Source organism: Monodelphis domestica, chromosome 1 (genome assembly GCF_027887165.1).
Source record: "Monodelphis domestica isolate mMonDom1 chromosome 1, mMonDom1.pri, whole genome shotgun sequence".
NCBI classification, from domain to species: domain Eukaryota; kingdom Metazoa; phylum Chordata; class Mammalia; order Didelphimorphia; family Didelphidae; genus Monodelphis; species Monodelphis domestica.
Window position 1 is genome coordinate 640,389,701 of NC_077227.1, and position 12,100 is coordinate 640,401,800.

At 36.4% G+C, this 12,100-nt stretch overlaps 1 pseudogene; it reads right to left on the reverse strand.

The window, feature by feature from the left end:
* Positions 1–7,232: 7,232 nt before the first annotated feature.
* Positions 7,233–8,327, reverse strand: LOC100618404 (gamma-aminobutyric acid receptor-associated protein-like 1; annotated as a pseudogene).
* Between the last annotated feature and the right edge of the window lie 3,773 nt (positions 8,328–12,100).

Here is a 12,100-nt window from a genome sequence, read left to right on the forward strand (position 1 = left end):
CCTGCAACTCTAACCCAATTTGAGATTCCAAAAACCCACCCTCACTATGGGGGAGCAGCTCAGTGGCTCAGTGGATTGAGAGTCAGGCCTAGAGATGGGAGGTCCTGGGTTAAAATCTGGCCTTAGACACTTCCTAGCTGTGTGACCCTGGGCAAGTCACTTGAACCCCATTGCCTACCCCTTACCAATCTTCTGCCTTCTGGCAATAAGCATCTAAATGGATAAAAACACAAGGAACTTTAAAGAGACTGGAGGTTATATTTTTAAGGCTTTTCAGACTCCAGTGTTTTATAAAAATATGTTTACCAAGGTTGAAAGATTTGCTACATTTATAAAAAACTGTGACAAATATCCATCAATTCATAGGCTTTTAAAAATGCCATACAGCAACTTATGTGAAATACGATAGTGGTTTTGTTTGCTATTGTAATTAATTGGGCTGTTGAGAATTTTGGTGATTTTGAACTACTCTTCTTTATAAAAAACTGCTACCTTGTGGAATTCATTTGCTTGTACTCACAGTGGATCATGGCCAGGTATGAAGAAGAAATGGATCCCATTTTATGTGAGAAACCTTGTATTCTATATTTTTCTTAGCTGACAGTGTGTCACTGATTATAAGCTATATTTTTATTTTTAAAACTATTGTATTTTTCTTGCATGTGTAATATACTATTTCAGTTTTTTTATTTTTTTCTCTCCTTTTTATATTTTAAGCACATGTCACCAGTATTAAGATTTTCTTTAACTTTTTTCATTTAGCAGTAATATAAGTTTAAAATACATTTGCTATAATGTCAATGCATGCCCCAAAAGCTTGAGACTACAAAAATGATGCCACTGATTGTCTTAAAAAAAATTATGGGACTTTGCTTAATGATTCTGTCTGATTCCAGGACAAGATAATACAAAAAGAGCCATTGCACAGGGCCAAAGAAGCACAGATTTAACCTTCACAGTGCCAATTGAGCATAAGGTCAAAGAGACCAACCAATCCCAATGGGGTTGATGAAAATTCTAAGCCAATACAAAAGACTTAAACCTAGTGTGAAGACTCAAGGTTGTGATGCTTAACATACATTAAGACATAGGCCTTCCTTGTATCCACACTCTTTGTGAAAATACTTACAGACAATTATCTCAAATTTGACTCCTACCTGACTCCTATAATCTGGTCCCTATTCTGTCTTTCATAATATGGCAACTTTCTGTAGTCCTGGGTACTGACTGGGTAAATGCATCATTGCTTATGTCATTTTAATTGGTCCCTGATTCAAGGACCTGTTATAGATTTACTTTTCCTTTACTTAGAATTTTTACACATACGACTTTGATAGTCTATATTTCATCCAGAAATTATCTTTTTTTATTGGAATTTTTCTAATTTTTTTTATTTCTCTTGCCAATTGATTCATATACCTTATAACTTAGCCTTGCATCCCTAAATGATCCCTGTGTTTTTCAATCACCCTCTTCACAGGGGTAATGTAAAATTATTATTATTCTAAATTGCAAAGTTTAAATTCCTTTTGAGAGTAATTTAGGTTAAGAAACATGCTACCTCTCCAAATCCAGAAACTGAACTGTTTGGAGAAGACACCATGAAGATGTCTCCACAGACCACAAGCTGTGCATAAGATCAAAAATGAACTTTGAGTGTGGCTGATTGAATATGTACTTATATGTATACTTTCATGCCAAAGGGGACTCCCCCCTAATTGGCTTTTTGTCAATGCGCCTAGCAATCATTGGTTTTGTTCTCTTTTCCTCTTATCCTCAAATTATTGTAATTTCAAAGTTGGTATGTTTATAAGTCCCAGCAGAGAGACTAGTCTTCCTTGGGCCTCAGGGAGGTAAAATGGAGATTTGAACCCCAGACTTCCATCCCCAGAAGTCCTTGGTACTTCCCAGAATTCCCTATAATCTCACCTGAGTCCCCACATGACCGAGATCACAATTTGTACTTAAACTGGCTGTCATACCTACTTCGGCCTCTCTCTTCCTCCACTCGGACATTGCAGGATGTAGTGAGTAGGCTGTAAATGGGCTAATCAGCCTAGGCACATGGTTTATTATTTTGTATCCTTGATTTCTAATAATCTTTCATAAACCTCATAAAATATAATATTTTTATCAGTAGAGACTAATTTAATTTTTACAGTCATGACTATTTTTCCTTTAAAGCCTGTGCAATAGTGATAATACATATATAACACAGTTTGAATTGCTTGTCAGCTCCTGGATGAGGGTAGAGAAGGGAGAGAGACATCATGGATCATACTTATATAAAAATGTTATTAAAATAAAATAAAGTCTATGCAATATACATTTCCCCCATTATAATCTAGTAATGTCCAAATCATTCTTCGAATTTTTTCAGTGACTTTTCAGGACTTTAATACTTGGCTCATAGTTTTATTCACCTTTCTGTTTCTAACCATAATCTTTAGAGTCTTCAATATTCATGTTGACAATTGCTCTAACAATCTGATCACATAATTTCTCAACCTTCCAGAGACTTCCTTTTTTAACTCACTTTAGGGGATGGAGCCAAGATGGGGGAGAAGATATATAGACCCATCTGATCTCTACCAAATTACTATTAAAAAAAAACTATAACACCTCAGAATAAATGCAGCACAATCCATAAAAAAGATGAGGTGAAGTAGTTTTTTAGCTCAAAACAACTTAGAAGGCTGGCACTAAGAATTTAGTATACCAGGGTGGAGGTAGAATGCAAAGCAGCCCAGGGCAAGCCTCACCATGGCAATGGACCCTGGGTATAGCTGAAGCCGCAGCAAAGTTTTCTGGAGTTTTCAGACGCAGATGGTAAGGGGAGGGGGGTCAGAGAATTGCTCAGAAGGAGATGAAAGGATCCCTTTGCTGGTTCTGAGTACGACTCCTTTTTCATTACTCACATACCAATCCAGGAAATAGTTATGGGTTGCACTCTCAAGGTGAAGAGGAGCTCTAGTACCCACCAGCCCTTGTGGTCACAGGAGAGCAAGAATCCGGGTCATAGTTCCAAGGGGCAAAAGAGTGCTTGCGACTACCCCTAGACCAGAGAACAGCCAGGAGAGTATTAAACACACTTCTCCTTATATCATACCACCTTGGAAGAACGGAAAACAGGTAAGTCCTCAGTGCCATCTCTAAAGGCAGCTACACAAAGAACCTGAAGCTTGGAACAGTGCTCCTTCACCTCAATTAAAGATCCCAACTTTAACAGTTTTTTTTTTTAAACAAAAAGAAAATAAAAACTGGAAAATGACAAACAACAACAACAAAAAGAAATTCAACATAGAAAGTTATTTTCTAGGGTGATGGGGAAGACCAAAACACAACAAAATCAATATTGCTGCATCCAAAGCTTCTAAGAAAAATAGAAGTTGCTCTCAAGCCCCCAAAAAATCAATGTAGGAGTTCAAAAAGGATTTTAAAAATAAAATAAGAAAAGCAGAAGAAAAATTGGGAAAAGAAATGAGAAGTGATACAGGAAAATAATGAAGAATGTGTTAATAGCTTGGTAAAGAGGGGTACAAAAAATACTGAGAAAATTAATAGCTTAAAAAAGAGAATTAGATAAATTGGTGAAAGAGGCACAACAATCCACTGAAGAGAACTTCTTAAAAGGCAGAATTGGAACAAGTGGTACACAAATTCACTGGGGGGGGGGGGGGAGATCTTTACAAAGTAGAATTTGGCAAGCAGAAATGGAGGTACAAAAGTTTACTCAAGAAAATCATGTCTTAAAAATTAGAATGACTCATAGATGTCTCATGGAATCAAAGTGAGAATAATAGAAGGCAATGAATGAAAAAATAGAAGAATATGTGAAATATCTCATTGGAAAAACAATGGACTTAGAAAATAAATCCAGGAGAGAAAATCTAAGAATTATTGGTTTACCTAAAAGTCATGATAAAAAAAATTTTTTTTGACATTATCTTTCAAGAAATCATGAAGGAGGGGACAGCTGGGTAGCTCAGTGGATTAAGAGCCAGGCCTAGAGAAGGAGGTCCTAGGCTCAAATCCGGACTCAGACACTTCCCAGCTGTGTGACCCTGGACAAGTCACTTGACCCCCATTGCCTAGCCCTTACCACTCTTCTGCCTTGGAGCCAATACACAGTATTGACTTCAAGACGGAAGGTAAGGGTTTAAAAAAAATGAAATCATGAAGGAGAACTGCCCTAATATTCTTGATCCAGAGGGCAAAATAGAAATTGAAAGACTATACCAATCATCTCTTGAAAGAGATCCCAATAAAGATAACTACCAGGAATTTTATAGACAAATTCAAGAATTCCCAGATCAAAGAGAAAATATTGAAAGCAGCAGCCCCCCCCCCCCAAAAAAAATTCAAATATCATGGAGCCTAGTCAGGATAACACAAGATTTGGCAACTCTACATTAGAGGATAAGATTACCTGATATTACCAAGTTCAAAAGAGCTAGGTCTTTAACCAAGAATCATTTACCCAACAAACCTCAACACAATCCTTCAGGGGGGAAAATGGGTATTCAATGAAAAAGAGCACTTTCCAGCATTCCTGATGAAAAGAGCAGAGCTGAATGGAAAAATCTGACTTTCAAAAACAAGTCTCAAGAGAAGCATAAAAAAGGTAAACAAGAAAAAGAAATCAAGACATTCAATAATGTTAAATCTCCCTAAATGGGGTGATGATTCTTGTAACACCAAAGAACTGTCATTATTAGGGCTGTTAGCAGAAGTATACATAGACAGAGAGTGAAGGTATGGTTTGATTATGACGAGATGATAGAAAAAAATAAAGTTAAAGCATGAAAAAGAGGAATTCACTAGGAGGAAGGGAAAAATAGAATAGGATAACATCTTTCATAAGAGGCATGAAAAATTTTACAATGGAGGGGGAAATGGGAGAGGTGGAGAGGAGAGGATGTGAACTGTATTCTCCCTGGAAATGGCTCAAAGAGGGAATAATGTATTTGGGTATAGAAAACTATCTTGCCCTACAGAATAGTAGGAGGGGAAGGAGATTAGAGAATGGGAATGGTGTTGATAGAAAAGAAGGCACAAGGGGGCAGCTGGGTAGCTCAGTGGATTGAGAACCAGCCCAAGAGATGGGACATCCTAGGTTCAAATCGGGCCTCAGACACTTCCCAGCTGTGTGACCCTGGGCAAGTCACTTGACCCCCATTGCCTAGCCCTTACCACTCTTCTGCCTTGGAGTCAATACACATTATTGACTCCAAGGCGGAAGGTAAGGGTTTAAAGAAAAAAAGAAAAGAAGGCACACATTGGGAGATGTGGTGGTCAGAAATTAAATAGGGGGAAAATAGGATGGAGAGTAAACACAGTAATCATAATGATGCAAAATTATTTTATGGATCTCTCTAATAAAGGCCTTATTTCTGAAATACAGAGAGAAATGAGTCAAATGTATAAGAATATGTCATTCCTCAATTGATAAATAGTCAGAGGACATGAACAGGCAGTTCTCAGAGAAAGTAATTAAAGTTCTCTATGGTCATGCAAAAAAAAAGCTCTAATTCACTTTTAATTAGAGAAATGCAAACAGCTCTGAGGTATTACCCCACATCCATCAGATGGGCTATTATGAAAAAAAGATGGACTATTATGATAGAAAATGAAAATGACAACATTGGAGGGGATATGGGAAAATTGAGACACTAATGCATTGTTTAGGGAGTTGTGAAATGACTCATTCTGGGGAGCAATTTGGAGCTATGCCCAAAGGGCTATAAAATAGTACAAACCCTTTGACCTAGCAATACTATAAAAAAAAAACAAAAAAGGGAAGGACCTATATATACAAAAATATTTAAAGCAATTATTTTTGTTTAGGCAAAGAATTGGAAAGTGAGGGATACCTATCAATTGGGGAATGGCTTAGTAAGTTAAAGTATATGATTGTAATAGGACACTATTGTTCTATAAGAAATGTCTAGCAGGAGAAGCTCAGAAAAACCTGGAAAGTCATGAATTGAAGCAGAATGAAATAAACAGAACCAGAAGAACATTGTACACAATGTCAGGAATATGGTACAATGAACAACTGTAAAAACCTAGCTATTCTCAGCAATACAATGATCCAAAACAATCCCAAAAGACTCATGACAAAAAAAAATGTTATCTACTTCCGGAGAAAAAGAACTGTTAGAGTCTGAGTCCAAGCCAAAGAAAACTTTTTTCACTTTCTTAATATTTTTATTCAAGTTTCCTTCAACAAACGGATTAATATGAGAAAATTTTTTACACATTAAAATATGTATAAGATTGCTTACCCTCTCAGTTGGGGAAGAGAAAGTTGGGAGAGTGGTAAAGGAGGGAGGGAGAGAATTCAAGACTCAATATTCTTTGAAAAATATTAGATATTGTTTTTACATATAATTTGGAGAAAAATAAAATAAACTTATAGAAATCTATATATTTTTATTTTTTCCCACGGTTACATGATTCATATTATCACCTTCCTCTCTTTCCTCCCCCCTCCCAGAGTTGACAAACAATTCCACTGGGTTATACACATATTATTACTCAAAATCTATTTCCATTTTATTCATTTTTGCAATAGAATAATCTTTTAAAATTAAAAGCCCAAATCATATAGAAATCTAACTCACTTTAGTCACATAAACTACATGTATCTGCAGTGCTTGCTACAATGCCTAGAAGATAATCCTTAATAAATGTTCTATTTATTATATCCATCTATCTCTCTTTGACCTTTTTTGCTGATCTAACATTCTCTCTCTTCAATGCTAACCTTCCTGAAAAAAAATTATCTCTAAACCATTGCCTTACTCCTTAATCTATTCAATCTCTTAATTTATTCAGTCTCTCAACCACTATCACACTATTGAAACTATTCTCTTTCAAGACACTAATAATCTCCTAAATACTGCATCCAGTCTTTCTAAATTCCTCTTGACCTCGTTTCAGTTTTTAATACTAACTACTCCTTCCTACTAAACAGATGTTCTCTCTTCCTTGTAAGACCACACATTGCTGGTTGCCTTCCTATCTCTTGGTATCTTTTTCTAGCTCCTCATCCTCTTCCTAGCCCCTTAATATCATTGCCCCCATTGATCTGCCCTAGATCTCCTTCTGTTCTCCCTTGGCATCCTGGAATTAAGCAGCAGAGAAGCTGCTGAGAATAGTACCAAGAATAGTATTTCTACCAAAAAAAAAAAAAGGCTAAAAAGCCACTTATTGGATACATTCTAGATAAAGGCTTTTGAGGGGTATGAGTTGAACTAAACAGCCACAGAGATCCTTTACAATGCTGAACTTCTGTGATTCAGATAAATATAGCAAACTATGTCTACACATACGTGTAGAAATCAAAGAGGTTAATTGAGGTGATTATTTAGGTAATTTGTACAAATATAAGTTCTTTTGCTAAAAGTGTCCTGAATCATGTTTTAAGTTCTAAATCAACCAGCTTACTTCATTGCCTTATAGAGGATTATAAGTGTGGAATGGATCAATCAATAAGTATTTATTAAACACTCATTATGTCTATGACACTGTGCTATGCATTAAAGATAAAAAAGGAAAATAAAATGATCTTTGGCCTTAAGAAGCTTGCATTCTAACCAAAGACTGTTGCTTAGGTTAGCAAATCCTAGTCCCTTCTATCCAACACCACAAAGGCTAATTCTTACAGAGCGGGAAGAAGGGGATTTCCCAATCATAATTGTCAAAAACTTCCCCCAGCCAATCCAGCAGCTCCGTCCTGCAATGCCTTCTTTGTGTGGATGGTTTCATCACTGTAGGACACATAGAGAAAAGAATGTCCCTCTTGGTTGTCCTTATAAGTTTGGCTCATGGTAGCACTAATAGGGGGATAGTGTTGACAAAGAACAGGGTGTCTTCCAGATGAAGGTGGATCCATTTCTAAATTAAGAAGTAGAACTGATTGACTCTAAGGTCAGAGAAGACCAGGTAGGTCCTTCCTTTTGTCCCCATTAGGAACTCTGGCTTTAGATGTCTTCTTCACAACTACAGGGACTCTCAGGTTATTTCTTCTAAATCTTCTCCCCTTCTTTTTTCCAGCACTTGAAAGGATAATTCTCCTTAAATTGGAATTTTGTGTTGCTCCACAGGTCTTCCATTCCCCCCAGTAGGGCCAGACCCCAGTGGAGCAGATTGATTCTCTGAGTCTGTCTTCCCCAGTCAAAGCCCAGCAAGAGATATGAAAAGATGTTGTTTGCCAACCACTTCTGCCTGCCACTCTGCCCCACCAGCCTACTGAGAGCTCTCAGAACAGAGGGTCCCCCCACCACCAAAGGATTACTTTATAGCACTAGAAAAAATCATAATGAAATTCATATGATGACCAAAAAGTTCAAGAATCTCAAGGGAAATAATAAAAAGAAGTGAGAATGAAGGGTGGGAGCAGCATTTCATTTCTCAAGCTACATATTGATTCTTAAATTAAAAAAAAATATTTCCCCCATTTCCTCTCTCTTTCTTATTTACCTTTTTATGTTTCTTTTGATCTTTGTGTTTGGATATCAAACTTCCTGCTTAGTTCTGGCCTTTTCTTTACAAAAACTTTGACATCTTCTATTTTGTTGAATGCCCATACTTTCCCTTGGAAGTATATAGTCAGTTTTGATGGGTAGGTGATCCTTGGTTGAATATTCAATTCTCTTGCCTTTCTGAATATCATATTCCAAGCCTTGTGGTCCTTTAGAATGGAAGCTGCCAGATCTTGTGTGATCCTGATTGGTGCTCCTTGATATCTGAATTGTCTCTTTTTGGCTTCTTGTAAAAATTTTTTCCTTAGCTTGGAAGCTCTTAAATTTGGCAATTACATTCCTGGGGGTTGTCTTTTGAGGATTTAGTGTAGAAGGTGTTCTATGAATTCTTTCAATGTCTATTTTGCCCTCTTATTCAAGAACATCAGGTCAGTTTTCTTGGATAATTTCTTGTAGTATGTCAAGATTTCTGTTTATTTCTGGGTTTTCAGGTAGACCAATGATTCTCAAATTGTCTCTTCCAGATCTGTTTTCTTGGTCAGCCATCTTCTCAGTGAGATATTTCATGTTTCCTTCTATTTTGTCAATCTTTTGATTTTGCTTTATTAATTCTTTTTTTAAACATTATTTTATTTGGTCATTTCTAAATATTATTCATTGGAAACAAAGATCATTTTCTCTTCCTCCCCCTCTCCCACCTCTCCCATAGATGTTGCGCAATTCCACTGTGTATCACATGTGTCCTTGATTTGAACCCATTTCCATGTTGTTGGTATTTGCATTAGAGTGTTCATTTAGAGTCTCTCCTCAGACATGTCCCCTCAACCCCTGTAGTCAAGCAGTTGCTTTTCATCAGTGTTTTTACTCCCAGTTTGTCCTCTGCTTGTGGATAGTGTTTTTTCTCCTAGATCCCTGCAGATTGTTCAGGGACATTGCATTGACACTAATGGAGAAGTCCATTACCTTCGATTGTACCACAGTGTATCAGTCTCTGTGTATAATGTTTTCCTGGTTCTGCTCCTTTCGCTCTGCATCACTTCCTGGAGCTTGTTCCAGTCTCCATGGAATTCCTCCACTTTATTATTCCTTTGAGCACAATAGTATTCCATCACAAACATATACCACAATTTGTTCAGCCATTCTCCAATTGAAGGGCATCCCCTCATTTTCCAATTTTTGGCCACCACAAACTGCACGGCTATGAATATTCTTGTACAAGTCTTTTTCCTTATTATCTCTTTGGGGTACAAACCCAGCAGTGCTATGGCTGGATCAAAGGGCAGACAGTCTTTTAGTGTCCTTTGGGCATAGTTCCAAATTGCCCTCCAGAATGGTTGGATCAATTCACAACTCCACCAGCAATGAATTAATGTCCTGACTTTGCCACATCCCCTCTAGCATTCATTACTTTCCTTTGCTGTCATGTTAGCAAATCTGCTAGGTGTGAGGTGATACTTCAGAGTTGTTTTGATTTGCATCTCTCTGATTATAAGAGATTTAGAACACTTTTTCATGTGCTTATTAATAATTTTCATTTCTTTATCTGAAAACTGCCTATTCATGTCCCTTGTTCATTTATCAGTTGGAGAATGGCTTGATTTTTTTTGTACAATTGATTTAGCTCTTTGTAAATTTGAGTAATTAAACCTTTGTCAGAGGTTTTTATGAAGATTGTTTCCCAATTTGTTGTTTCCCTTCTGATTTTAGTTACATTGGTTTTGTTTGTACAAAAACTTTTTTAATTTGATGTAGTCAAATTTTTTATTTTACATTTTGTGGCTCTTTCTAAGTCTTGCTTGGTTTTAAAATCTTTCCCTTCCCAAAGTTCTGACATGTATACTATTCTGTGTTCACATAATTTACTTATAGTTTCCTTCTTTATGTTCAAGTCATTCACCCATTCTGAATTTATCTTGGTGTAGGGTGGGTTGATCCAAACCTAATCTCTCCCACACTGTCTTCCAATTTTCCCAGCAGTTTTTTATCAAATACTGGATTTTTGTCCCAAAAGCTGGGGTCTTTGGGTTTGTCATAGACTGTCTTGCTGAGGTCATTTACACCAAGTCTATTCCACTGATCCTCCTTTCTGTTTCTTAGCCAGTACCAAATTGTTTTGATGACCACTGCTTTATAATAGAGTTTGAGATCTGGGACTGCAAGTCCTCCTTCCTTTGCATTTTTTTTTCATGATTTCCCTGGATATCCTTGATCTTTTTTTTGTTCTTCCAAAAGAACTTAGTTTTGGGTATTTTTTTTTCTAATTCAGTAAAGAAGTTTTTTGGTAGTTCAATGGGTATGGCACTAAATAAGTAAATTAATTTGGGTAGGATTGTAATTTTTATTATGTTAGCTCATCCCACCCATGAGCAATCAATGTTTTTCCAATTGTTTAGATCTAGTTTTAACTGTGTGGAGAGTGTTTTGTAGTTCTGTTCATATAGTTCCTGTGCTTCGGCAGATAGATTCCTAAGTATTTTTTATTGTCTAGGGTGACTTTAAATGGTATTTCTCTTTCTAATTCTTGCTACTGAAATGGGTTGGAGATATATAGAACTGCTGATGACTTATGTGGGTTTATTTTGTATCCTGCAACTTTGCTAAAGTTGTTGATTAGTTCGAGTAACTTTTTGGTTGATTCTCCAGGATTCCTTAAGTAAACCATCATATCATCCACGAAGAGTGATAGCTTGGTCTCCTCATTGTCAATTTTAATACCTTCAATTTCTTTTTCTTCTCTAATTGCTTCTGCTAGTTTCTCTAGTACAATATTAAATAATAGAGGTGATAATTGGCATCCTTGTTTTACTCCTGATCTTATTGAGAAGGCATTGAGTTTATCCCCATTGCGGATGATGTTTGCTGATGGTTTCAGATATATGCTGTTTATTATTTTTAGGAAAGGTCCTTCTCTTCCTATACTTTCTAGTGTTTTCAATTGGAATGGGTGTTGTATTTTATCAAAGGCTTTTTCTGCATCTATTGAGATAATCATGTGATTTTTGTCAGTTTGCTTGTTAATATGATCAATTATGTGGATGGTTTTCCTAAAATTGAACCATCCTTGCCTTCCTGGTATGAATCCTGCCTGGTCATAGTGGATGACCCTTGTGATGACTTGCTGGAGTCTTTTTGCTAGTATCCTATTTAAGATTTTTGCATCTATATTCATTAGGGAGATTGGTCTATAGTTTTCTTTCTCTGTTTTTGACCTGCCTGGCTTTGGGATCAGTACCATGTTTTTGTCGTAAATGAATTTGGTACAACTCCTTCTTGGCTTATTCTGTCAAATAGTTTGTATAATATTTTGATTAGTTGTTCTTTGAATGTTTAATAGAATTCATTTGTGAATACATCTGGACCTGGGGATTTTTTCTTAGGGAGTTCTTTGATGACTTGCTCAATTTCTTTTTCTGATATGGGGTTGTCTAGGTAATTTATTTCTTCCCCTTTTAGTCTAGGCAATTTATATTTTTGTAAGTATTCATCCATATCACCTAGATTGCCATATTTGTTGCCATATAATTGGGCATAGTAATTTTTAATGATTGCCTTAATTTCCTCTTCATTAGAGGTGAGGTCTCTTTTTTCATCTTGGATACTGTCAATTTGGT